General features: G+C 45.0%; 1 protein-coding gene across 6 annotated transcripts in view; it reads left to right on the forward strand.

The window, feature by feature from the left end:
• LOC125449203 (protein LBH-like) overlaps positions 1 to 26,079 on the forward strand; it is an 83,837-nt gene that overhangs the window by 35,187 nt on the left and 22,571 nt on the right. For 4 of the 6 annotated variants that reach the window (XM_048524884.2, XM_048524885.2, XM_048524883.2 and 1 more), the window contains exon 3: positions 12,939 to 13,051. The exons of the other annotated variants lie outside the window; for them this stretch is intronic. The gene's annotated coding sequence lies outside the window, so the exon portion shown is untranslated. The remainder of the gene's footprint in view (positions 1 to 12,938; positions 13,052 to 26,079) is intronic. 6 annotated transcript variants of the gene reach the window in all.

Here is a 26,079-nt window from a genome sequence, read left to right on the forward strand (position 1 = left end):
ATGAGTGAGGGAGTTTGTTGAGTGAGGGAGTTTGTTGAGTGAGGGAGTTTGATGAGTGAGGGAGTTTGTTGAGTGAGTGAGTTTGATGAGTGAGGGAGTTTGAAGAGTGAGGGAGTTTGATGAGTGAAGGAATTTAATGAGTGAAGGAGTTTAATGAGTGAAGGAGTTTAATGAGTGAAGCAGTTTGATGAGTGAGGGAGGTTGAGTGAGTGAGTTTCTTGAGTTAGTGAGTTTGTTCAGTGAGGAAGTTGATGAGTGAGGGAGTTAATTGAGTAAGGGAGTTTGATGAGTGAGGGAGTTTGTTGAGTGAGGGAGTTTGATGAGTGAGGAGGTTTGATGAGTGAGGGAGTTTGTTGAGTAAGGGAGTTTGTTGAGTGAGGGAGTTTGAGGAGTGAGGGAGTTTGTTCAGTGACGGAGTTTGATGAGTCAGCGTGTTTGTTGAGTGAGTGAGTTTGTTCAGTGAGGGAGTTTGATGAGTGAGGGAGTTTGATGAGTGAGGGAGTTTGTTGAGTGAGGGAGTTGATGAGTGAGGGAGTTTGATGAGTGAGGGAGTTTGTTGAGTGAGAGAGTTTGTTGAGTGAGAGAGTTTGTTGAGTGAGGAAGTTTGATGAGTGAGGGAGTTTGTTGAGTGAGGGAGTTTGATGAGTGAGGGAGTTTGTTGAGTGAGTGAGTTTGTTCAGTGAGGGAGTTTGATGAGTGAGGGAGTTTGAAGAGTGAGGGAGTTTGATGAGTGAAGGAGTTTAATGAGTGAAGGAGTTTAATGAGTGAAGCAGTTTGTTGAGTGAGGGAGGTTGTTGAGTGAGTGAGTTTCTTGAGTGAGTGAGTTTGTTCAGTGAGGGAGTTGATGAGTGAGGGAGTTTGATGAGTGAGGAGGTTTGATGAGTGAGGGAGTTTGTTGAGTGAGGGAGTTGATGAGTGAGGGAGTTTGATGAGTGAGGGAGTTTGTTGAGTGAGGGAGTTTGATGAGTGAGGAGGTTTGATGAGTGAGGGAGTTTGTTGAGTGAGGGAGTTGATGAGTGAGGGAGTTTGATGAGTGAGGGAGTTTGTTGAGTGAGGGAGTTTCATGAGAGAGGTAGTTTGATGAGTGAGCGAGTTTGTTGAGTGAGCGAGTTTGTTGAGTGAGGGAGTTTGTTGAGTGAGGGAGTTTGATGAGTGAGGGAGTTTGTTGAGTGAGGGAGTTTGATGAGTAAGGGAGTTTGATGAGTGAGGGATTTTGCTGAGTGAGGGAGTTTGATGAGTGAGGGAGTTTGTTGAGTGAGGGAGTTTGTTGAGTGAGGGAGTTTGATGAGTGAGGGACTTTGTTGAGTGAGGGAGTTTGATGAGTGAGAGACTTTGTTGAGTGAGGGAGTTTGATGAGTGAGGGCGTTTGTTCAGTGAGGGAGTTTGTTGAGTGAGGGAGTTTGATGAGTGAGGGAGTTTGTTGAGTGAGGGAGTTTGATGAGTGAGGGAGTTTGATGAGTGAGGGAGTTAGATGAGTGAGGGAGTTTGATGAGTGAGGGCGTTTGTTGAGTGAGGGAGTTTGTTGAGTGAGGGAGTTTGATGAGTGAGGGCGTTTGTTGAGTGAGGGAGTTTGATGAGTGAGGGAGTTTGATGAGTGAGGGAGGTTGTTGAGTGAGAGAGTTTGATGAGTGAGGGAGTTTGTTGAGTCAGGGAGTTTGATGAGTGAGGGATTTTGTTGAGTGAGGGATTTTGTTGAGTGAGGGAGTTTGTTGAGTGAGGGAGTTTGTTGAGTGAGGGAGTTGATGAGTGAGGGAGTTTGCTGAGTGAGGGAGTTTGTTGAGTGAGGGATTTTGTTGAGTGAGGGAGTTTGATGAGTGAGGGAGTTTGTTGAGTGAGGGAGTTTGATGAGTGAGGAAGTTTGATGAGTGAGTGAGTTTGATGAGTGAGGGAGTTTGTTGAGTGAGGGAGTTTGTTGAGTGAGGGATTTTGTTGAGTGAGGGAGTTGATGAGTGAGGGAGTTTGTTGAGTGAGTGAGTTTGATGAGTGAGTGAGTTTGTTGAGTGAGGGAGTTTGTTGAGTGAGGGAGTTTGATGAGTGAGGGAGTTTGATGAGTCAGTGTGTTTGTTGAGTGAGTGAGTTTGATGAGTGAGTGAGTTTGTTGAGTGAGGGAGTTTGTTGAGTGAGGGAGTTTGTTGAGTGAGGGAGTTTGATGAGTGAGGGAGTTAGATGAGTGAGGGAGTTTGTTGAGTGAGGGAGTTTGATGAGTGAGGGCGTTTGTTGAGTGAGGGAGTTTGATGAGTGAGTGAGTTAGATGAGTGAGGGAGGTTGTTGAGTGAGGGAGGTTGTTGAGTGAGAGAGTTTGATGAGTGAGGGAGTTTGTTGAGTCAGGGAGTTTGATGAGTGAGGGATTTTGTTGAGTGAGGGATTTTGTTGAGTGAGGGAGTTTGTTGAGTGAGGGAGTTGATGAGTGAGGGAGTTTGCTGAGTGAGGGAGTTTGTTGAGTGAGGGATTTTGTTGAGTGAGGGATTTTGTTGAGTGAGGGAGTTTGTTGAGTGAGGGAGTTTGATGAATGAGGGAGTTTGATGAGTCAGGGAGTTTGTTGAGTGAGGGAGGTTGTTGAGTCAGTGAGTTTGATGAGTGAGGGAGTTTGTTGAGTGAGGGAGTTTGTTGAGTGAGGGAGTTTGTTGAGTGAGGGATTTTGTTGAGTGAGGGAGTTGATGAGTGAGGGAGTTTGTTGAGTGAGTGAGTTTGATGAGTGAGTGAGTTTGTTGAGTGAGGGAGTTTGTTGAGTGAGGGAGTTTGATGAGTGAGGGAGTTTGATGAGTCAGTGTGTTTGTTGAGTGAGTGAGTTTGATGAGTGAGTCAGTTTGTTGAGTGAGGGAGTTCGTTGAGTGAGGGAGTTTGTTGAGTGAGGGAGTTTGTTGAGTGAGGGAGTTTTTTGAGTGAGGGAGTTTGATGAGTCAGTGTGTTTGTTGAGTGAGTAAGTTTGTTCAGTGAGGGAGTTTGTTGAGTGAGGGAGTTTGATGAGTGAGGGAGTTTGTTGAGTGAGGGAGGTTGTTGAGTCAGTGAGTTTGATGAGTGAGGGAGTTTGTTGAGTGAGGGAGTTTGTTGAGTGAGGGAGTTTGTTGAGTGAGGGATTTTGTTGAGTGAGGGAGTTGATGAGTGAGGGAGTTTGTTGAGTGAGTGAGTTTGATGAGTGAGTGAGTTTGTTGAGTGAGGGAGTTTGTTGAGTGAGGGAGTTTGATGAGTGAGGGAGTTTGATGAGTCAGTGTGTTTGTTGAGTGAGTGAGTTTGATGAGTGAGTCAGTTTGTTGAGTGAGGGAGTTCGTTGAGTGAGGGAGTTTGTTGAGTGAGGGAGTTTGTTGAGTGAGGGAGTTTTTTGAGTGAGGGAGTTTGATGAGTCAGTGTGTTTGTTGAGTGAGTAAGTTTGTTCAGTGAGGGAGTTTGTTGAGTGAGGGAGTTTGATGAGTGAGGGAGTTTGTTGAGTGAGGGAGTTTGTTGAGTGAGGGAGTTGATGAGTGAGGGAGTTTGCAGAGTGAGGGAGCTTGTTGAGTGAGGGAGTTTGATGAGTGAGGGAGTTTGTTGAGTGAGGGAGTTTGATGAGTGAGGGAGTTTGATGAGTGAGGGAGTTTGTTGAGTGAGGGAGTTGATGAGTGAGGGAGTTTGCTGAGTGAGGTAGTTTAATGAGTGAGGGAGTTTGTTGAGTGAGGGACTTTGTTGAGTGAGGGAGTTTCATGAGTGAGGGAGTTTGATGAGTTAGAGAGTTTGTTGAGTGAGGGAGTTTGTTGAGTGAGGGAGTTTGATGAGTGAGGGAGTTTGTTGAGTGAGGGAGTTTGTTGAGTGAGGGAGTTTGATGAGTGAGGGAGTTTGATGAGTGAGGGAGTTTGTTGAGTGAGGGAGTTTCATCAGTGAGGGAGTTTGTTGAGTGAGGGAGTTTGATGAGTGAGGGAGTTTGATGAGTGAGGGAGTTTGTTGAGTGAGGGAGTTTGTTGAGTGAGGGAGTTTGATGAGTGAGGGAGTTTGATGAGTGAGAGTTTGTTGAGTGAGGGAGTTTGTTGAGTGAGGGAGTTTGTTGAGTGAGGGAGTTTGATGAGTGAGGGAGTTTGATGAGTGAGAGAGTTTGTTGAGTGAGGGAGTTTGATGAGTGAGGGCGTTAGTTGAGTGAGGGAGTTTGTTGATTGAGGGAGTTTGATGAGTGAGGGAGTTTGTTGAGTAAGGGAGTTTGATGAGTGACGGAGTTTGTTGAGTGAGGGAGTTTGTTGAGTGAGGGAGTTTGATGAGTGAGGGAGTTTGTTGAGTGAGGGAGTTTGTTGAGTGAGGGAGTTGATGAGTGAGGGAGTTTGCTGAGTGAGGGAGTTTGTTGAGTGAGGGAGTTTGATGAGTGAGGGACTTTGCTGAGTGAGGGAGTTTGATGAGTGAGGGAGTTTGATGAGTGAGGGAGTTTGCTGAGTGAGGGAGTTTGTTGAGTGAGGGAGTTTGATGAGTGAGGGAGTTTGAGTGAGGGAGTTTGATGAGTGAGGGAGTTTGTTGATTGAGGAAGTTTGTTGAGTGAGGGAGGTTGTTGAGTCAGTGAGTTTGATGAGTGAGTGAGTTTGATGAGTGAGGGAGTTTGTTGAGTGAGGGAGTTTGATGAGTGAGGGAGTTTGTTGAGTGAGGGAGGTTGTTGAGTCAGTGAGTTTGATGAGTGAGTGAGTTTGATGAGTGAGGGAGTTTGAGTGAGGGAGTTTGATGAGTTAGGGAGTTTGTTGAGTGAGGAAGTTTGATGAGTGAGGGAGTTTGATGAGTGAGGGAGTTTATTGAGTGTGGGAGTTTGATGAGTGAGGGAGTTTGTTCAGTGAGGGAGTTTGATGAGTGAGGGAGTTGATGAGTGAGTGAGTTTGTTGAGTTAGGAAGTTTGATGAGTGAGGGAGTTTGATGAGTGAGGGAGTTTGTTGAGTGAGGGAGTTTGATGAGTGAGGGAGTTTGTTGAGTGAGGGAGTTTGTTGAGTGAGAGAGTTTGTTGAGTGAGGGAGTTTGATGAGTGAGGGAGTTTGAGGAGTGAGGAAGTTTGATGAGTGAGGGAGTTTGATGAGTGAGGGCGTTTGTTGAGTGAGGGAGTTTGAGAAGTGAGGGAGTTTGTTGAGTGAGGGAGTTTGTTGAGTAAGGGAGTTTGATGAGTGAGGGAGTTTGATGAGTGAGGGAGTTTGTTGAGTGAGGGAGTTTGATGAGTGAGGGAGTTTGATGAGTGAGGGAGTTTGTTGAGTGTGGAAGTTTGATGAGTGAGGGAGTTTGATGAGTGAGGGAGTTTGATGAGTGAGGGAGTTTGTTGAGTGAGGGAGTTTGAGGAGTGAGGGCGTTTGTTGAGTGAGGCAGTTTGTTGAGTGAGTGAGTTTATTCAGTGAGGGAGTTGATGTGTGAGTGAGTTTGTTGAGTGAGGGAGTTTGTTGAGTGAGTGAGTTTGATGAGTGAGGGAGTTTGTTGAGTGAGAGAGTTTGTTGAGTGAGAGAGTTTGTTGATTGAGGGAGTTTGATGAGTGAGGGAGTTTGTTGAGTGAGGGAGTTTGATGAGTCAGGGAGTTTGTTGAGTGAGGGAGTTTGTTGAGTGAGGGAGTTTGAGGAGTGAGGGCGTTTGTTGAGTGAGGCAGTTTGTTGAGTGAGTGAGTTTATTCAGTGAGGGAGTTGATGTGTGAGTGAGTTTGTTGAGTGAGGGAGTTTGTTGAGTGAGTGAGTTTGATGAGTGAGGGAGTTTGTTGAGTGAGAGAGTTTGTTGAGTGAGAGAGTTTGTTGATTGAGGGAGTTTGATGAGTGAGGGAGTTTGTTGAGTGAGGGAGTTTGATGAGTCAGGGAGTTTGTTGAGTGAGGGAGTTTGTTGAGTGAGGGAGTTTGACGAGTGAGGGAGTTTGTTGAGTGAGGGAGTTTTACGAGTTTGGGAGTTTGACGAGTGAGGGAGTTTGTTGAGTTAGGGAGTTTGACGAGTGAGGGAGTTTGACGAGTGAGGGAGTTTGATGAGTGAGGGAGTTTGTTGAGTGAGGGAGTTTGTTGAGTTAGGGAGTTTGACGAGTGAGGGAGTTTGACGAGTGAGGGAGTTTGACGAGTGAGGGAGTTTGATGAGTGAGGGAGTTTGTTGAGTGAGGGAGTTTGTTGAGTTAGGGAGTTTGACGAGTGAGGGAGTTTGACGAGTGAGGGAGTTTGACGAGTGAGGGAGTTTGTTGAGTGAGGGAGTTTGATGAGTGAGGGAGTTTGTTGAGTGAGGGAGTTTGATGAGTAAAGGAGACAAAGAGGATGCTGGAAAAATACAGCAAGCCACGCAACACCTGGAGCAAAGGAGAAATTAACATGTCAAGTGTTGCCCTTCTTCAGGAGAGTAAACTCCTGTACTCTCAAAATTCTGTTACTTATCAAACTCCCTTACACATCACACTCCCTTCCTCAGCAAACCTCCTTCCTTACCAAACTCCCTTTACTCCTCAATATCCCTTACTCTCAAACTCCCTTACTCCCAACAAGAAGGGTTGTACCCGAAACATTGACTTCTCCTTTCCTCCAGATGCTGCCTGGCTTGATGTGTTCTGCCAGTCTCCTGTTTGTCTACCTTGGATTCCAGAACCTGCAGTTTCGTCGTCTCTAATCTGCTGAGTGAAGGAGTTTGAGACTAAGGCAGTTTATTGAGTATTTGAGTTTAATGAGTAAAGGAGATTGAGAGTAAGGGAGATTGGTGAATAAGGGAGTTTGGTAAGTAACACAATAAAAACCAAAAGAAATGCGGATGGTGTAAATCAGTGGAAAAAACAAAGTTGCTGGTAAAATGCAGCAGATCTGGCAGCATCTTTGGAGGAGAAAACAGAAAAACATGCTCTGAGTTAGGGTCACCGCACCCAAAATGTTAACTCTGTTTACTCCTCCACAGATGCAACTTTGTTTTTGTTCTTGGTAAGTAACAAGGTTTGATGAGTAAGGGAGTTTGATGAGTAAGAGACTTTGAGAGTAAAAATGTTTGGTGATTAAGGGAATAATAAAATGTGAGGCTGGATGAACACAGCAGGCCAAGCAGCATCTCAGGAGCACAAAAGCTGACGTTTCGGGCCTAGACCCTTCATCAGAGAGGGGGATCGGGGGAGGGAACTGGAATAAATAGGGAGAGAGGGGGAGGCGGACCGAAGATGGAGAGTAAAGAAGATAGGTGGAGAGAGTGTAGGTGGGGAGGTAGGGAGGGGATAGGTCAGTCCAGGGAAGACGGACAGGTCAAGGAGGTGGGATGAGGTTAGTAGGTAGCGGGGGGTGCGGCTTGGGGTGGGAGGAAGGGATGGGTGAGAGGAAGAACCAGTTAGGGAGGCAGAGACAGTTTGGTTATTGGGGATTTTGTTGAGTAACCAAACATGCAGTACAGCAAGAATGAAGAAAGCATGTTGGTCTTTACTAAAAGAGGTGTACACCTGGATTAGTGTGTACAGTTCAAGTCTTCTTACAGAAAGAATGATGTACTTGCTGTAGGGATTATGCAAAGAACAAAACTTCACCAAACAAGTTCCTAGGATAGAGGAGACAGAGTGTAGATACTGGAAGCCAGAGTCGATAAGTGTGGATCTGGACAAACACAGCAGGTCAGACAGCATCAGAGACACAGGAAAGTCAATGTTTCAGATGAAACCTTCATTAGGACTGGCAAGGGAGCCCAGAAATAGAGGGAGATGTGTGGGGCTGGGGAAAGTAGATGGGATGGTGATAGGTGGATGCAGGTAAGGGTTATTAGTGATTGGTCAATGGGAAGGGTGGAGAGGATAGGTGAGTAGGAAGATGGACAGGTTAGGACAGGTCAGGGAGGTGGATGTGCAATAAGGCTGGGGGTGGAGGGATTTCCTATATGGAAAGATTAAATGCCCTGGGGCTGTCTTCCATGGAGAATGAGAGGTGGTCTGATCCAAACAAACAAATCCTTACAGGGATGGACATAAGTAGAAATAAGAAGGATGTTTCCCTGGCTGTGACATCTAGGACCAGGGGACAAAGTGTCAGGATATGGAGCATGTGCTTTAGGACTGAGATGAGGAGGAATATCTTCACTCAGACCATGGGGGAATTTTTGGAATTCTCTAGCCCAGAAGCTGCGGATAGTCAGTCTTGAACATGTTCAAGACAGAGCTCAATACATTTCTAGATGTTAAATTTATCAAGCGACATGGGGGTAGCACAGAAAAATAGTGTTGAAGTGCAAGGTTAGCCATGATTTCATTGAATGGCAGGTTGGGTTTGAAGGGCTGGACAAACACCTCCTGCTCGAATTTCTTATGCTCTTAGAACAAGTTCCACTTGTTGTGTAAGGGGATATTTCAAAATACTCAGAATACAAATATTCATCAAATATCAGACTTCAGGAAATAGCACATAATTCCACAAAGGTGAGTGGCAGGTCTGATGATAGGTCACAATATAAAGAACTGACTGAAAAATTAATCAGGAGGAAGAAATTAGTGTGAAAGTAGTCGAGCTAAAAATGTGAAAATGGATAGCAAGAGTTCTTACAGGCACTTAAAAGGAAAAAGAGCCAGAAAAGTGAGAAATATTCTGCTCTGCCTTCACTGTAAAGGATCAAAAACCATTCCAGTAATAGTTATAAATCAGGAGGTGAAGGTAAAATAAATGAAAATGATTGATATGAAAAGGAGAAAATGTGTCTGCTCTGCTGAGGGCAAAGCCAACAAGATCTATACAAGACGAGCGTAGAACGGAGGACAGTGATCATGTTGAACACAATGTTGAGTCCTGAAGGCTGTGAAGTGCCAAAATGAAAAATGAAGTGGTGCTCCTCCAGCTTGCATTAAGCTTCATTGAAACACTACAGCAGTCCCAGGATGGAAACAGTAGCATGAGAGTGGATGGTATGTTTGAATGACAAGCAACTGAAAGGTCAGTGTCATTTCTACACACGGAGTGGAAGTTTTCTACAGTGATTACCCAGTCTGTGTTTGGTCTTCCCAGTGTAAAGGAGACTACTTTGTCAGCAGTAAGTACAGCCGAGCAGATTGAAAGAAATACAAGTGAAATGCTGCTTCACCTGGAGGATGTGTTTGGGATCTTGGACAGTGAGGGGGGTGGAAGTGAACAATCAAGTGTCACCCCTTCTGCAAATGGATGGGAAGGTGCCAAGGTGAGAAGTGGATGGGGAAGTGGACAAGAGTGTCACAGATGGAAAAATCCCTGTGGAATGCTGACAGTGAACATGAGGGGAAAGTAGTTTTGGTGTTGATATTTCCCCCTGCACCATAACTGGCTATTGAGGCAGTGTAGGTTCACGAGGTCAATTCCCGGAATGGTGGGACTATCATATGTTGAAAGATTGGAGCGACTGGGCTTGTATACTCTTGAGCTTAGAAGGATGAGAGGGGGTCTGATTGAGACATATAAGATAATTAAAGGATTGGACACTCTGGAGGCAGGAAGCATGTTCCCGCTGATGGGGGAGTCCAGAACCAGAGCACACAGTTTAAAAATAAGGAGTAGGCCATTTAGAACAGAGTTGAGGAAAAACTTCTTCACCCAGAGAGTGGTGGATATATGGAATGCTGTGCCCCAGAAGGCAGTGGAGGCCAAGTCTCTGGATACTTTCAAGAAAGAGATGGATAGAGCTCTTAAAGATAGTGGAATCAAGGGTTATGGGGATAAGGCAGGATCAGGATACTGATTGTGGACGATCAGCCCTGATCATAATGAATGGTGGTGCTGGCTCGAAGGGCTGAATGGCCTACTCCTGCACCTATTGTCTATTGTCTATAACATCTCCCCGTTTTCTCCTTCTCACTATCATTTACACGTATTTTACTTCTTGATCCTTCCTTTCCCACTATTAGCCCTCCCTTTGTCTTTTGCTGTGGGCACTTCACCATAGAACATAGAACATAGAACATTACAGCACAGTACAGGCCCTGCAGCCCTCGATGTTGTGCCGACCTGTCATATCAATCTCAAGCCCACCTAACCTACACTATTCCATGTACGTCCATATTCTTGTCCAATGATGACTTAAATGTACCTAAAGTTGGCGAATCTACTACCGTTGCAGGCAAAGCATTCCATTCCCTTACTACTCTCTGAGTAAAAAAACTACCTCTGACATCTGTCCTATATCTTTCACCCCTCAATTTAAAGCTATGCCCCCTCATGCTCGCCGTCACCATCCTAGGAAAAAGCCTCTCCCTATCCACCCTATCTAACCCTACGATTATTTTATATGTCTCAATTAAGTCACCTCTCAACCTTCTTCTCTCGAATGAAAACAGCCTCAAGTCCCTCAGCCTTTCCTCGTAAGACCTTCCCTCCATACCAGGCAACATCCTAGTAAATCTCCTCTGCACCCTTTCCAAAGCTTCCACATCCTTCTTATAATGCAGTGACCAGAACTGTACACAATACTCCAAGTGCGGCCGCACCAGAGTTTTGTACAGCTTCACCATAACCTCTTGGTTACGGAACTCGATACCTCTATTAATAAAAGCTAATACACTGTACGCCTTCTTAACAGCCCTGTCAACCTGGGTGGCAACTTTCAAGGATCTGTGTACATGGACACCGAGATCGCTCTGCTCATCTACACTACTAAGAATCTTACCATTAGCCCAGTACATTGCCTTCCGGTTACTCCTACCAAAGTGCATCACCTCACACTTGTCTGCATTAAACTCCATTTGCCACCTCTCAGCCCAGCTCTGCAGCTTATCTATGTCTCTCTGCAACCTACAGCATCCTTCGTCACTATCCACAACTCCACCAACCTTAGTGTCGTCTGCAAATTTACTAACCCATCCTTCTACGCCCTCATCCAGGTCATTTATAAAAATGACAAACAGCAGTGGACCCAACACCGACCCTTGTGGTACTTCACTAGTAACTGGTCTCCAGGATGAACATTTCCCATCAACTACCACCCTCTGTCTTCTTTCAGCAAGCCAATTTCCGATCCAAACTGCTATATCTCCCACAATCCCATTCCTCCGCATTTTGTACAATAGCCTATTGTGGGGAACCTTATCGAACGCCTTGCTGAAATCCATATACACCACATCAACCAGTTTACTCTCACCTACCTGTTTGGTCACCTTCTCAAAGAACTGCTCCATCTGCTCCACTTGCTCCTCCATCCCATCCATCAACAACATGATTGCCACCATTTTCCAGATCCCTTGAGATGAGGAGAAACGTATTCACCCTGAGAGTGAGAATTTTAAAACTGGTATTAGGGAGCCTAATCACCAGGAATCTCTCTTTAAATGGAGCTCACCATTTAGAAATCCTTTTTAAAAAGTCTTGCAGAAGTATTAAGTATTAAGCTCCTTTTATAATTAGCTTAATACATCTTCCACTATAAATAATTCACTGTCAGGAGTCCTGTATTAACCCAATGATTCACTCAGCATACCTGCTATCAATGACAGCCCACCTTCCGGTCGAACACCACTGAATATATTTGGGTAGATTCAGTATTAACACATTGTCCATCACTGAACCACTCTGTCTCACATCTCCCAATTTATTTCTGGTAATTTGAGCTGACCAGAAATTTTCAGGCCTTGTCTTCAGGTTCCTGATAAATCTCGACAATGAAATATCAAAAATTGACCATTCCCTCAATGCTGCCCCTCCAACACTCCCTCAGTAGTAACCCAACCCATACTCCTTCAGTACTGACCCATCAGCATCCCCTTAGTTTTGACCCTCCAGCATTCCCTCAATATTGACCCCCCAACATCCCCTCAGTATTAACCTTCCAACACTCCTTCAGTAGTAACCTACTGATACTCCCTCAGTATTAACCTTCCAACACTCCTTCAGTAGTAACCTACTGATACTCCCTCAGTATTAACCTTCCAACACTCCTTCAGTAGTAACCTACTGATACTCCCTCAGTAGTAACCTTCCAACACTCCTTCAGTAGTAACCTACTGATACTCCCTCAGTATTAACCCTCTGATTCCTCCTCAGTACCCACAAATTGACTCAAACCAGGGTACATCCCAGATCAGAGCAGTGAACTTATCAACTATACAATTGGAAATATGTGAAACATTAAATAGATTAAGAGAATTGTTTTGAAATGTATTTTAGTTATTTCAGGCTGGTGAGGGTATTCTGTTAACAGGCTTTGATTTCCTCTCCTTTACTGCCTTAAGAATATGGCAGATTGCATTCTGTAACTGAGTCATTCACAGTAGCATTGAGCAGCCAAGTGTCACCTGCAAGAGTGGCAGGTTCCATTTCTTGTTCCTACAGTACCATGTCATTGCTGAGTCAAAATCCTAGCACTCCCTCCCTAACAGCACTAAGGGTGTCCATGTGCAACATGCACTGTAGAATTTTAAGGAGACAGCTCACCTCTATCTTCATAAGGGCTATCAGGAAATGGGCAATAATTGCTAGACCAATCAGCGATGCCCACAACTGCATAACAAACTGGTAGCTGGGATTTTAAGATAATTTGTTGCTTTGTAAAGAACATTTTTCAATAAGAGCCTATTTATCTCCAGATTTAATGATTTCAGTGATAATGGGAACTGCAGATGCTGGAGAATTCCAAGATAATAAAATGTGAGGCTGGATGAACACAGCAGGCCAAGCATCTCAGCTTTTGTGCTCCTGAGATGCTGCTTGGCCTGCTGTGTTCATCCAGCCTCACATTTTATTAATGATTTCAATGTTTGTTTTGGTAATGCTAGAATTTATTGTGATGAGCCAAAAGGCCTCCTTTTCCACCATTACAGTTCCATAATTCTGTAAATTTTAAATCCCGTTCTGAATTGTTACATGCAGATACCACAGCCACTACACCATCATTATCATCCCAATGGTCTGTGAAAGAGGAGCAATCCAAAAACACTAAAAAACCTGTTTGTGAGGATGAGATTTCCAAGTACACAGAGACAATTTCCACCCATCTTCAGCCCAGTGCCCAGTGTCCACCTACATGAAACAGGGTCTGACTGACATGATGTTAGCTCAGATAACACAATGACACAAATTATTATCTTGAAGGACATATGACTGCTCATCAGCTCTGCAATCAACTCTTAAATCCAGACTCAGTGGTGTGAAATTGGAAATCATCCCATGTTGGATTAAAAGAAAATATTATATCAGAAGAAAAGGTATGTTTTAATTCTTCAATCATGAACCTGCTTCCTCTTATTAGAGAAAAATAAATTAGTTTTGAATTTGGTTAACTATGAATAATTTGATAATGAATTACAATGATGTGATCTGTACATTCTCCCTTTATGTATCTATCTATTATACTTACATATTCATTCTCTTTTCTCATTGTTCTCCCTGTTTCTGTCTGGCTATCTCATTCCCTTGTCTTTGTCTTTCTATCTTTCACTTCCCCTCTCGGTTGCACTATCTTTATGAATCTCATTACTTTCTTACTGCTCACACTCTCTCTCTTTATCTTTTGTTGTCTTCCTCCCAGTCTCTGTGATTATATTTCATGTTGTAATTCTTAAATCTAAGCCCCACTCAATCAGATAATGAGCATTGTAAGTGCTGGGTTAACAAAGGGTGGAGCTGGATGAACACAGCAGGCCAAGCGGCGTCTTAGAAGCAGATCCTAAGATGCTGCTTGTCCTGCTGTGTTCATCCAGCTCCACACTTTGTTATCTCGGATTCTCCAGCATCTGCAGTTCCCATTATCTCTGATACCATTGTAAGTGCTGGGCTAGTTTCTGCATTCCATCACTTGCAGTCATTTGCTTCACTGAGTGACTTCAGGGGCAAGCTCTGAATTATATCTTCTGCCAGTTCCACACAAGATGGCAAAGGCAAGCTACCCATGACTAAGCCAATATTACAAAGCAGGATAACATTGTGAGTTTGTTTGAGTGTGAGCCTCAGCAATAATGGAGATAACAAGGTGTAGAGCTGGATGAACACAGCAGGCCAAGCAGCATCAGAGGAGCAGGAAAGCTGATGTTTTGGGCTAGACCCTTCTTCAGAAAATTTTTCTCCATCACAGAAAATGATTTTCTGAAGAAGGGTCTAGGCCAGAAACGTCAGCCTTCCTGCTCCTCTGATGCTGCTTGGCCTGCTGTGTTCATCCAGCTCTACACCTTGTTATCTCAGATTCTCCAGCATCTACAGTTCCTACTATCCCCCTCAACAGTAATAAGTTGTCATGACCCTGACTGCTCTCCTGTTCCATTCTTCCACCTTCCTCCCCACCATGACGCCACCAGGATCATTCTTTTCTCAGTATATGTCACTATAAAGGTTGATAGTGAATGCATTTTCTCCCCCTGCTCCCCCTGTACCCATTGCCCTGGCAAAACCAGCAACCCCCACCACCCCCCCACCCCCCCACCCCTATTATCACCACCCCAGCTATCAGCAGTGGATCTTCAGGAAGTTGATACACTTGGGAAAATATGGGCTGTTTTCTATTAATTGTAACCTAGAGCAGTCAGGGTCTCCTTGCAAAATCAGCAGCTGGCCTTTGATTATTAATGACAGAAGTGAAAGATGTAATAAGCTGTGATGGAGCTGCATGTGGCTGGGAGCTGCAGCTTCTCCTGTTTGCAATCCAATAAAACCAGGAATGGTAACAAGCGGAGCTGAAACAGCAACACCCTGTTTCTGATACTCCCTGGAATGTGAAGAATGAAACATATAAATTTCATTAAGAGCTTGACAGGGTCAATGCTGAGGGTCTGTATCCTCCGGCTAGAGAGACTGGAATGCAGAGGAGGGGAGAACAGTCTCAGAATAAGGGGACAATAATATAGGACTGATGTTTCTAAGACAGAGATGGGAGTTGGACTCTGGAGAGGACATGGAGGCTTGCAAAGCAAAAGGATATGGCAGTATTGGAGGATGGCTATTTAGAAAATGACACTTGGAATAGGACAGGAAAGAGTAGTATGTGCAATTTTTTAAAAAGCAGCAAATAGGGACAAAGTGGGGGGAAATGGCAAAAAGGCAATATTAATGGCTCTTTACTTCAATGCACACAGTTCAAAATAAGTTCATTAATGACTCACATAGAGGTTAATGGGCATAATCTATAGCCAAAATTTAAAAATAGATGGAGTCAAAAACAAGCAGCTATAAGCCAAAAACAGAAATTACTAGAAAAGTTCAGCAGGTCTGGTAGCTTCTGTGGAAAGAAATCAGAGTTAACATTTCAGGTCGAGTGACCCTTCCTCAGACATGCTGGTAGCTAGGAAAATGTTTGTTTTCATGCAAAAGATGGGATAGGGGAGGAGATAAGGAGTAAATGTTAAGTGGAGATAGAGCTCAAAGAGAGAGAAGAACAGTTGGACAGACAAAGGGAATGGATAACGATCATCCTGGGAGAATGAATAACTACTAACGGGTCAATTAGTGGCTAACAATGGGCAGTGTGTAATAGCAAACCATGTGATAACAAGTAAAAACCGAGAAAACTGCGAATGCTGTAAATCAGGAACAAAAACAAAGTTACAGGAAGAGCTCAGCAGGTCCAGTAGCATCAGTGAAGGAAAGAACAGAATTAACGTTCTGGGTCCGGTGACCCTCCCTCAGAATACGCAGTCAACATGGCTTCACTAAGGGGAATCATGCCGAACAAATTTATTACAATTGTTTGAGGAGGTAACAAGCAGGATAAATATAGGAAAAGCAGTGAATGAAATATGAGATGACAAGGTGTGAAGCTGGATGAACACAGCAGGCCAAGCAGCATCAGAGGAACAGGAAAGTTTGACGTTTCGGCTGGGGAGATGAAGGGCCTAGGCCCGAAATGTCAGCTTTTGTGCTCCTGAGATGCTGCTTGGCCTGCTGTTTTCATCCAGCTTCACACTTTGTTATCTTGTTTCAGGTGGGGACCCTCCTTCAGAAAATATATTTGGGTTTTCAAAAGCATTCAATAAGGGATCAAACATAAGGCTGCTTAATAAGATTCCATGATGTTGGGGTAGTATATTAGCTTGGATAGAAGATTAGCCAACTAATAGAAGACAAAGAATCAAGATAAAGGGGGCATTTTCAGGATGGCAACCTTTAATTAGAGGAATGTTGCAGGCATCAGTGCTAGGCCCACAATTGGTTACATATCTCTTAAGGATTGGGATGAGGAAAATGACTGTACTATTATCGGTGACAGAAAAGTAGGTGGAAAGGCAAGTATTGAAAATGATACAAAGAATTTTCAAATGGATAGAGACAGAAAATGGGCAGAACCTTGACAGACAGAATATAATGTTGGAAAATGTGAGGTTATGCACTTTGGCAAGAAGAATAGAATATCTGAATATTATTTAAATGGAGGAGGACTGCAGAAAGCTGCAGCACAGATGAACATGGAAATAGGTGTAGTCCATTCAGCCCATTAAGCCACCTGCGTCATTCAGATCATGACTTTTACCCACCCTAACCCCATAACCATGACCCTGTATACCACTGGTAATCTATCAACCTCTACCTTATATATACCAACCTTCTGTGGTAGAGAATTCCAAAGATTCACAACCCTCTGAGTAAACATTGTTCTCCTCATCTTGGACTCAAGTGGCATCTACCTTATTTCTAAATTGCATCCCTGGCTCTAGATTTGCCAAACAACTTACCTGCATCTACTCTGTCTGCCCCTTTAAGTATTTTGTAAGTTTCAATGAAATCACCATCTTTGAAACTCTAAAGAGAGATTTGGGTTCCTCGAGCATGAAATGGGAAAATCTAGCATCCAAATCTAGCGGGAAATAGGGAAGGCAAATGAAATGTTTGCCTTTATTTCAAAGAAAATAGAGTATAAAATTAGGGATGCTTTTCTAAAAATGTACAAGACATTAGTTGGACCACACCTGAAATACAGTATTGGTCCCCTGATCTAAGAAAAGATGGACAGGCATTGGAGGCATTCCAGAGTAACATGGGAAATAGGAGTATGAGTAGTCTATCTGGCCCTTCAAATCTGCTCCATCATTGACTATGATCATGGCTGATCATCCAACTCAGTTCCCTTTTCCCACTTTCCCTCCATCCCTTTTGAAGCCTTCAACAGGTTCAATGAACTGATCCCAGGTATGGAGTGTATTATTTAAATGGTGACAGATTGGGAAAGGATGACATATATAGGAACCTTGTTGTTCTTATGCATCAGTCACCTAAACCAAAATGTAGGTGCGACTAGAAGTTCCGAGGGCAAATGGTATGTTGGTCATCATTGCAAGAGAGTTTGAGTAAAGGAGCAAGGAAATCTTCCGCAGCTATACAGGGCCTTGGTGAGACCATGCCTGGAGTACTGTGTGTAGTTTTGGTCCCTGTCTAAGAAAGGATAGACTTCCAATGGAGGAAGTGTAATAAAGGTTCATTAGACTGATTCCTGGGATAGTAGGATTGTTATATGAGGAGAAATTAATTTGACTGGGCCTGTGTTCACTGGAGTCTAAAAAGATGAGGGGGAATCTTGAAATGCATAAAATTCCGAGAAAGCTCAACAGACTCGATATTCCTCTAGCCAAGGTATCCAGAAGAGAGGGTCATAGTGTTTAAGGATACAGGGTAGGTCATTTTGGACTGAAATTATGAGAAATATATTAACTCAGAGGTTGGTGAGCCTATGGAATTCTCTACCAAAGAAGGTTGTAGAGAACAAGTCAATGAACATATTTAAGAAAGAAATAGATAGATTTCTACAAAATAAAGGCATTTGGCATGCTTGCCTTCATTGGTCAAACCCCCAAGTACAGTAGTTGGGATCTCATGTTACAGCTAAACAAGACATTGATGTGGCCATATTTGGAGTACTACGTACAATTCTGGTCACCCTGCTATAGGAACAATGTTATTATACTGGAAAGGATGCAAAACAAGATTAACTGAAGCTATTACCAAAACTGGAAGCTTTGAGTTATAAGGAGAGGCAGGATAGGCTGGGACTTTTCTCCCTCTGTGGTAGGAGGCTGAGGGGTGACCTTACAGAGATTTAGAAAATACTGAGGAACATAGATAAGGTGAATAGCTAAGTCTTTTTCCAAAGGTAGGGGAGTCGAAAACTGAGGGCATAGGTTTAAGATGAGAGGGTAAATATTTAATAGGACCTCAGGGACACCTTTGTCACACATGGAACAAGCTGCCAGAGGAAGTGGTAAAGATGGGTACAGTTACAACATTTAAATGGGCACATGGATAGGAAAGGTGCAGGGGAAATATGGGCAAATGGGATTAGTTCAGTTTAGAAAACCTGGTCAGAATAGATGAGCTGGGCCAAAGGGTTTTTTTTCATGCTATTGACTCTATGACATTGCTGTGGGTCTGGAGTCACATTCAGCCAGACCATGTAAGGATGGTAATTTCCTTCCCTAAAGGACATTAGTGAACCAGATGGGTTTTTCATGACAATTGGCAATGAATTCATGGTCATAGTTCAACTTGATTCCAGATTTTTATTGAAATCACATTCCACCATTTGCCATGGTGGGATTCAAACCTGTGTCACCAGAACATTACCTGGGTCTCTGGATTAACAGTTCAGCGATAGTACCACTAGGCCACCACCACACAACTTTGTAAGATAATGATAGGTATAGATAGAGTTAATGGTAGTTGTCTTTTTCCCCAGGATGGGGGATTTCAAGACCAGGGGGCACATTTTTAAGGTGAGAGGAGAGAGATTTTAAAGAGACACAAGGGGCAAAATTTTTACACCGAGTGTGGTTCATGTGTGGAACGAACTTCCTGAGGAACTGGTGGATGCAGGTACAATTACAACATTTAAAAGACATTTGGATAGATTTATGAACGGGAAAGGCTTGGAGGGATATGGGCCAGGAGCAGGCAGGTGGAGCTAGTTTAGTTCGGAATTACATTCACCATGGACTGGTTGGACCGAAGGGTCTGTTTCCATCCTATATGACTCTATGATTCTCTGTAACTGCCACAAATTATTCTGCTGTTAAGGTTACGCTGTCTGTCACTTGACCCTGTTATCTAGTAGACATTGATAACATCTCATCAACCTGTTAAGAGATGTTATTACACACCTTATTATTATAGATGTTATTACAGAAGACAAAGGGTAGTAGTGGATGGAAAATATTCAACATGGTGCTCAGTTACGAGTGGTGTTACCACAAGGATCTGTTCTGGGTCCTCTTTGTGATTTTTGTAAATGATTCGGATGAAGGAGTGGAAGGGTGGATTAGCAAGTTCGCAGACGATGTGAAGGTGGGTCATGTTGTGGACAGTGCGGAGGGCTGTTCTAGGTTACAGAGGGAGATTGATAGAATGCAGAGCTGGGCTGAGAAGTGGCAGATGGAGTTTAACACTGACAAGTGTGAGTTGATTCATTGTGGAAGGACAAACTTGAAAGCAGAATACAGGGTTAACGGAAAGATTCTTAGCAGTGTGGAAGAGCAGAGTGATCTTGGAGTTCATGTTCACAGTTCCCTGAAAGCTGCCACCCAGGTGGATTGAGTTGTTAAGAAGGTGTATTGGTGTGTTAGCTTTCATTAATAGTGGGATTGAGAGCCGTGAAGTTATGCTCCAGCTATACAAAAGCCTGGTTCGGCCACATCTGGAGTATTGTGTCCAATTCTGGTCACCTCATAACAGGAAAGATGCGGAAGTGTTAGAAAAGTTGCAGAGGAGATTTACCAGGATGTTGCCTGGAATGGAGGGGAGGTCTTACGAGGACAGGTTGAGAGAGCCACGGCTTTTCTCTTTAGAACAATGCAGGATGAGAGGTGACTTGATAGAAGTGTACAAAATGATCAGAGGTATAGATAGACAGCCAGAGACTTTTTCCTAGGGCGGAGGTAGCTTTTATGAGGGGACATGGTTTTAATGTGAAAGGAGGAAGTAGATATTGGGGAGACGTCAGAGGTAGGTTCTTTACTCAGAGCGTGGTCGGGGCGTAGAATGCATTGCTGGAGAGGGTAGTGGAGTCGGCCTCATTAGGGGCATTTAAGCAGCTATTAGATAGGCATGTAGATGAGGTTAGATAAACCATAGGTTTAGGTGAAAGCTCAGCACAACATCGTGGGCTGAAGGGCCTGTAATGTGCTGTACTGTTCAATGTTCTACCTCTGGAGCAGGTGAGGTTTGAACAAGGGCCTGCAGGGTCAGAGGAGGGACACCACGACTGCACCAGGGTCCCCTTAACCAAGCATATCCTGAGGTCAGTTAAAGTCTCCAGCTGGAAGTGAGTTAGTGAGAAACTGAAACACGTTCTATACTTGAGAGTCAGGAAACAGCAGGCAGCATATGTAGGCATGAGGCTGGAAAAGCATAGCAAGTCAGACAGCATCCGAGGAGCAAGCAAGTCATTGTTTCAGAACAAAACCCTACATCAGAACAGGGGAATGGAGGGCAGCCCAGAAATAAATAGAGTGGTGTGGATGAGGATGGGGGAAGGGTAGATTAGATGGTGATAAGTGGGGGGGTTATTGTGACTGGTCTGTGGGAAGGGTGGAGAGGTTATGACAGGTCAGCAGGGGGAGGGCTAGACATGAGATAAGGCTGGGGGGTGGAGGGATTTTGAAGCTGGTGAAGTCAATGTTAAGGTCATTGGGCTGTAAGCTCCCAAGGTGAAATATCAGGTGTTGTTCCTCCAGTTTACGTATGGCCTCACTCTGACAGTGGCGGGGGGAGGGGGGGGGGTGTCCAAGGATGGACATGTCGTCAGGGGAGTGAGAGGGGAATTAAAATGGATGGTAACTAGAAGGTCAGGTTGGTTGCTGTGTGCACAATGTAAATGCTGGTGGGGTACCTCCTCAGGTACCACCCCACCAACCCCTGGATCCAATGTACCATCCTCTGACATTTCCGCCACCTACATTCAGACCCCACCACCAAAATGTTATTTCCCTCCCCTCCTCTGTCCACAGGGACCATTCATTCCGTGATCCCCTCATCAGCTCTATACACCTCACCAATCCCTCTAACACACCCAGTACCTTTCCCTGCAGCTGCAGGAGGTGCAACACCTGCCCCCATCTCCCCTCTCACCTCCATTCAAGGTCCAAAACAATCCTTCCAGATCCAGCAGGGGTTCACCTGCACTTCATCCAACCTTATCTATTGCATCCATTTTACCCGATGTGGCCTCCCCTTTATTGGGGAGACCAAACGAAGACTCAGTTCTCCCAGCCATATCACATATCCAGCTCTACCCCTCCTGACCTGACCTAACCTGTCCATCTTCTACTCACCTATCCATTCCACCTTTCCCACGGACCAATCACAATAGCCCCCGATCTGCATCCACCTATCACTATCTATCCTACCCTTACCCCCCCCCCCCCCCCCCCACCTTCCACCTTCATTTTATTTCTGGGCTCCCCTCCCTAGACTTGATGAAATTTTGGCCCGAAATTGATTTATCTGCCCCTCTGATGCTGTCTGACCTGCTGTGCTTTTCCAGCCTCACACCCAAAGACTCTGGCTTCCAGCATCTGCAGTCCTTACTGTCTCCAACAGCAGATAGTGATTGGACTTTATTATCTGTTTTTAATATGGAAGCAATTAAAATGTGACATCCAGCTAGTGGGAAGGATTTTCCTGGGAAGGAACCAAGGGATCAGTTAAAGTGTGTTTGCTTTAACGCAAGGAGTATCAGGAATAAAAGTGATGAACTTAGAGCATGGATCAGTACCTGGTGCTATGTTGTTGTGGTCATAACGGAGACATGGGTTTCTCAGGGGCAGGAATGGTTGCTGGATGTTCCAGGGTTTAGAACATTTATAAAGAATAGGGACGGGGGGAAAAAGAGGAGGGAGTGTAGCACTACTAATCAGAGATGGTATCACAGCTACAGAAGCTTCCATTGTCGAGGAAGATCTGCCTACTGAGTCAGTGTGGGTGGAAATTAGGAACAGCAAGGGAGTAGTCACCTCGTTAGGGGTTTACTACAGGCCCCCCAATAGCAGCAGGGAGATTGAAGAAAGCATAGGTCAGCAGATTTTGGAAAAGTGCGGACATAGTAGGGTTGTTGTAATGGGTGACTTTAACTTTCCCAATATTGATTGGAACCTCCTTCGAGCAGAAGATTTGAATGGGGCTGTTTTTGTAAGGTGTTCAGGAGGGTTTCCTAACGCAGTACGTTGACAGGCCGACGAGGGGAGAGGCCATTCTAGACTTGGTGCTCGGAAACGAGCCGGGGCAGGTATCAGATCTTGTGGTGGGACAGCATTTTGGTGATAGTGACCATAACTGCCTCACATTCTACATAGCTATGGAGAAGGAGAGGATTAGGCAAAATGGGAGGATATTTAATTGGGGAAGAGGAAACTATGATGCAATTAGACATGAGTTAGGAAGCATGGACTGGGAGCAATTGTTCCATGGTAAAGGCACTATAGACATGTGGAGGCTGTTTAAGGAACAGTTGTTGCGAGTGATGAATAAATATGTCCCTCTGAGATAGGCAAGAAGGGGTAAGATAAAGGAACCTTGGATGACGAGAGCGGTGGAGCTTCTCGTCAAAAGGAAGAAGGTAGTTTACATAAGGTGGAGGAAGCTAGGATCAAGCTCAGCTCTAGAGGATTACAGGCAGGCGAGGAAAGAGCTCAAAAATGGTCTGAGGAGATCCAGGAGGGGGCACGAGTAAGGCTTGGCAGAATGGATTAGAGAGAACACAAAGGCATTTTACACTTATGTGAGGAATAAGAGAATGGTCAAAGAAAGAGTAGGGCTGATCAGGGATAGCATAGGGAACTTGTGTGTGGAGTCTGAGGAGGTAGGGGAAGCCCTAAATGAGTTTTTTGCTTCTGTCTTTATGAAATAAACGAACTTTGTAGTGAATGAAAACTTTGAAGAGCAGGTGTGCATGCTGGAATGGATAGAGATAGAGGAAGCTGATGTGCTGAAAATTTTGTCAAACATTAAGATTGACAAGTCGCCAGGCCCGGACCAGATTTGTCCTCGGCTGCTTTGGGAAACGAGAAATGCAATTGCTTCACCACTTGTGAAGATCTTTGCATCCTTGTTCTCCACTGGAGTCGTACCTGAGGACTGGAGAGAGGCAAATGTAATTCCTCTCTTCAAGAAAGGAAATAGGGAAATCCCCAGCAATTACAGACCAGTAAGTCTCACGTCTGTCGTCTGCAAGGTGTTAGAAACGATTCTGAGGGATAGGATTTATGACCATCTGGAAGAGCATGGCTTGATTAAATGCAGTCAACACGGCTTTGTGAGGGGCAGGTCATGCCTCACAAACCTTATCGAGTTCTTTGAGGATGTGACTAGAAAAGTTGATGAGGGTCGAGCTGTGGATGTGGTGTTTATGGACTTCAGCAAGGCATTTGATAAGGTTCCCCATGGTAGGCTCATTCAGAAGGTCAGGAGGAATGGGATACAGGGGAACTTAGCTGTCTGGATACAGAATTGGCTGGCCAACAGAAGGCAGCGAGTGGTAGTAGAAGGAAAATATTCTGCCTGGAAGTCAGTGGTGAGTGGTGTTCCACAGGGCTCTGTCCTTGGGCCTCTACTGTTTGTAATTTTTATTAATGACTTGGATGAGGGGATTGAAGGATGGGTCAGCAAGTTTGCAGACGACACTAAGGTTGGAGGTGTCGTTGACAGTATAGAGGGCTGTTGTAGGCTGCAGCGGGACATTGACAGGATGCAGAGATGGGCTGAGAGGTGGCAGATGGAGTTCAACCTGGATAAATGCGAGGTGATGCATTTTGGAAGGTGGAATTTGAAAGCTGAGTACAGGATTAAGGATAGGATTCTTGGCAGTGTGGAGGAACAGAGGGATCTTGGTGTGCAGATACATAGATCCCTTAAAATGGCCACCCAAGTGGACAGGGTTGTTCAGAAAGCATATGGTGTTTTGGCTTTCATAAACAGGGGGATTGAGTTTAAGAGTCGTGAGATCTTGTTGCAGCTGTATAAAACTTTGATTAGACCGCACTTGGAATACTGCATCCAGTTCTGGTCGCCCTATTATAGGAAAGATGTGGATGCTTTGGAGAGGGTTCAGAGGAGGTTTACCAGGATGCTGCCTAGACTAGAGGGCTTATCTTATGAAGAGAGGTTGACTGAGCTCGGACTCTTTTCATTGGAGAAAAGGAGGAGGAGAGGGGACCTAATTGAGGAATACAAGATAATGAGAGGCATAGATAGAGTTGATAGCCAGAGACTATTTCCCAGGGCAGAAAAGGCTAACACGATGGGTCATTGTTTTAAGCTGGTTGGAGGAAAGTATAGAGGGGATGTCAGAGGCGGGTTCTTTACACAGAGAGTTGTGAGAGCATGGAATGCGTTGCCAGCAGCAGTTGTGGAAGCAAGGTCATTGGGGTCATTTAAGAGACTGCTGGACATGCATATGGTCACAGAAATTTGAGGGTGCATACATGAGGATCAATGATCGGCACAACATTGTGGGCTGAAGGGCCTGTTCTGTGCTGTACTGTTCTATGGTCTATCCAGAATGTAGCTACTTTAAGAATAATATGTCCAGAAGCAGATTTGTTCATCGTGATGCTCATGTGGTGCTCTTAGTTGGAGTTTATGCTGCTTTATAGTTAAGGTGCCAGTTGGAAATTGTGCTGTTGGTCAATGTCCGACATTGGTCCGACACTCATAGTGCTTGTTTATTGATTAATGAGTCTCCTCTACTGTTGGTCAGGGCAGGAGGTTATCTGGGATTGTCTGAAAAGGCACAATGTTAATCTCTGGCCTTTTACTTCACAGTCGTGGCTGGTCAGTTATGCCCCAGCAATTCCTTATAAAATTGTCTCCAAAACAAAAGCAAAGAATTACCTGAGATAATGGGAACTGCAGATGCTGGAGAATCCAAGATAACAATGTGTGAAGCTGGATGAACACAGCAGGCCAAGAAGCATCTCAGGAGCACAAAAGCTGATGTTTCTGGCCCAGACCCTTCATCAGAGACGGGGATGTGGTGAGGGAACTGGAATAAATAGGGAGAGAGGGGGAGGCGGACTGAAGATGGAGAGAAAAGAAGATAGGTGGAGAGGAGAGTATAGGTGGGGAGGTAGGGAGGGGATAGGTCAGTCCAGGGAAGACGGACAGATCAAGGAGGTGGAATGAGGTTAGTAGGTAGGAAATGGAGGTGCGGCTTGAGGTGGGAGGAAGGGATAGGTGAGAGGAAGAACAGGTTAGAGAGGCGGAGACAGGCTGGGCTGGTTTTGGCATGCTGCGGGGGGAGGGGACGAGCTGGGCTGGTTTTGGGATGCACTGGGGGAAGGGGAGATTTTGAAGCTGGTGAAGTCCACATTGATACCATTGGGCTGCAGGGTTCCCAAGTGGAATATGAGTTGCTGTTCCTGCAACTTTCGGGTGGCATCATTTTGGCACTGCAGGAGGCCCATGATGGACATGTCATCTAGAGAATGGGAGGGGGAGTTGAAATGGTTTGCGACTGGGAGGTGCAGTTGTTTGTTGCGAACCGAGTGGAGGTGTTCTGCAAAGCGGTCCCCAAGCGTCCACTTGGTTTCCCCAATGTAGAGGAAGCCACACCAGTTGCAATGGATACAGTATACCACATTGGCAGATATGCAGGTGAACATCTGCTTAATATGGAAAGTCATCTTGGGGCCTGAGATGGGGGTGAGGGAGGAGGTGTGGGGGCAAGTGTAGTACTTCCTGCGGTTGCAGGGGAAGGTGCCGGGTGTGGTGGGGTTGGAGGGCAGCGTGGAGCGAACAAGGGAGGTGCGGAGAGAGTGGTTTCTCCAGAAAGCAGACAAGGGTGCGGATGGAAAAATGTTTTGGGTGGTGGGGTCGGATTGTGTATGTCGGAAGTGTCAGAGGATGATGCATTGTATCCGGAGGTTGGTGGGGTGGTATGTGAGAACGAGGGGGATCCTCTTGGGGCGGTTGTGGCGGGGGCAGGGTGTGAGGGATGTGTTGCGGGAAATGCGGGAGACGCAGTCAAGGGCGTTCTCGACCACTGTGGGGGGAAAGTTGCAGTCCTTGAAGAACGTGGACATCTGGGATTTGCGGGAGTGGAATGCCTCATCCTGGGAGCAGATGTGGCAGAGGCGGAGGAATTGAGAATAGGGGATGGAATTTTTGCAGGAGGGTGGGTGGGAGGAGGTGTATTCTATGTAGCTGTGGGAGTCAGTGGGCCTGAAATGGACATCAGTTTCTAGCTGTTACCTGAGATGGAAACTGAGAGGTCCAGGAAGGTGCGGGATTACCTGCCTTTTCTTTTTTAAAAGGACAGTTTTGCTTT

Source organism: Stegostoma tigrinum, chromosome 42, assembly GCF_030684315.1.
Source record: "Stegostoma tigrinum isolate sSteTig4 chromosome 42, sSteTig4.hap1, whole genome shotgun sequence".
NCBI lineage: Eukaryota > Metazoa > Chordata > Chondrichthyes > Orectolobiformes > Stegostomatidae > Stegostoma > Stegostoma tigrinum.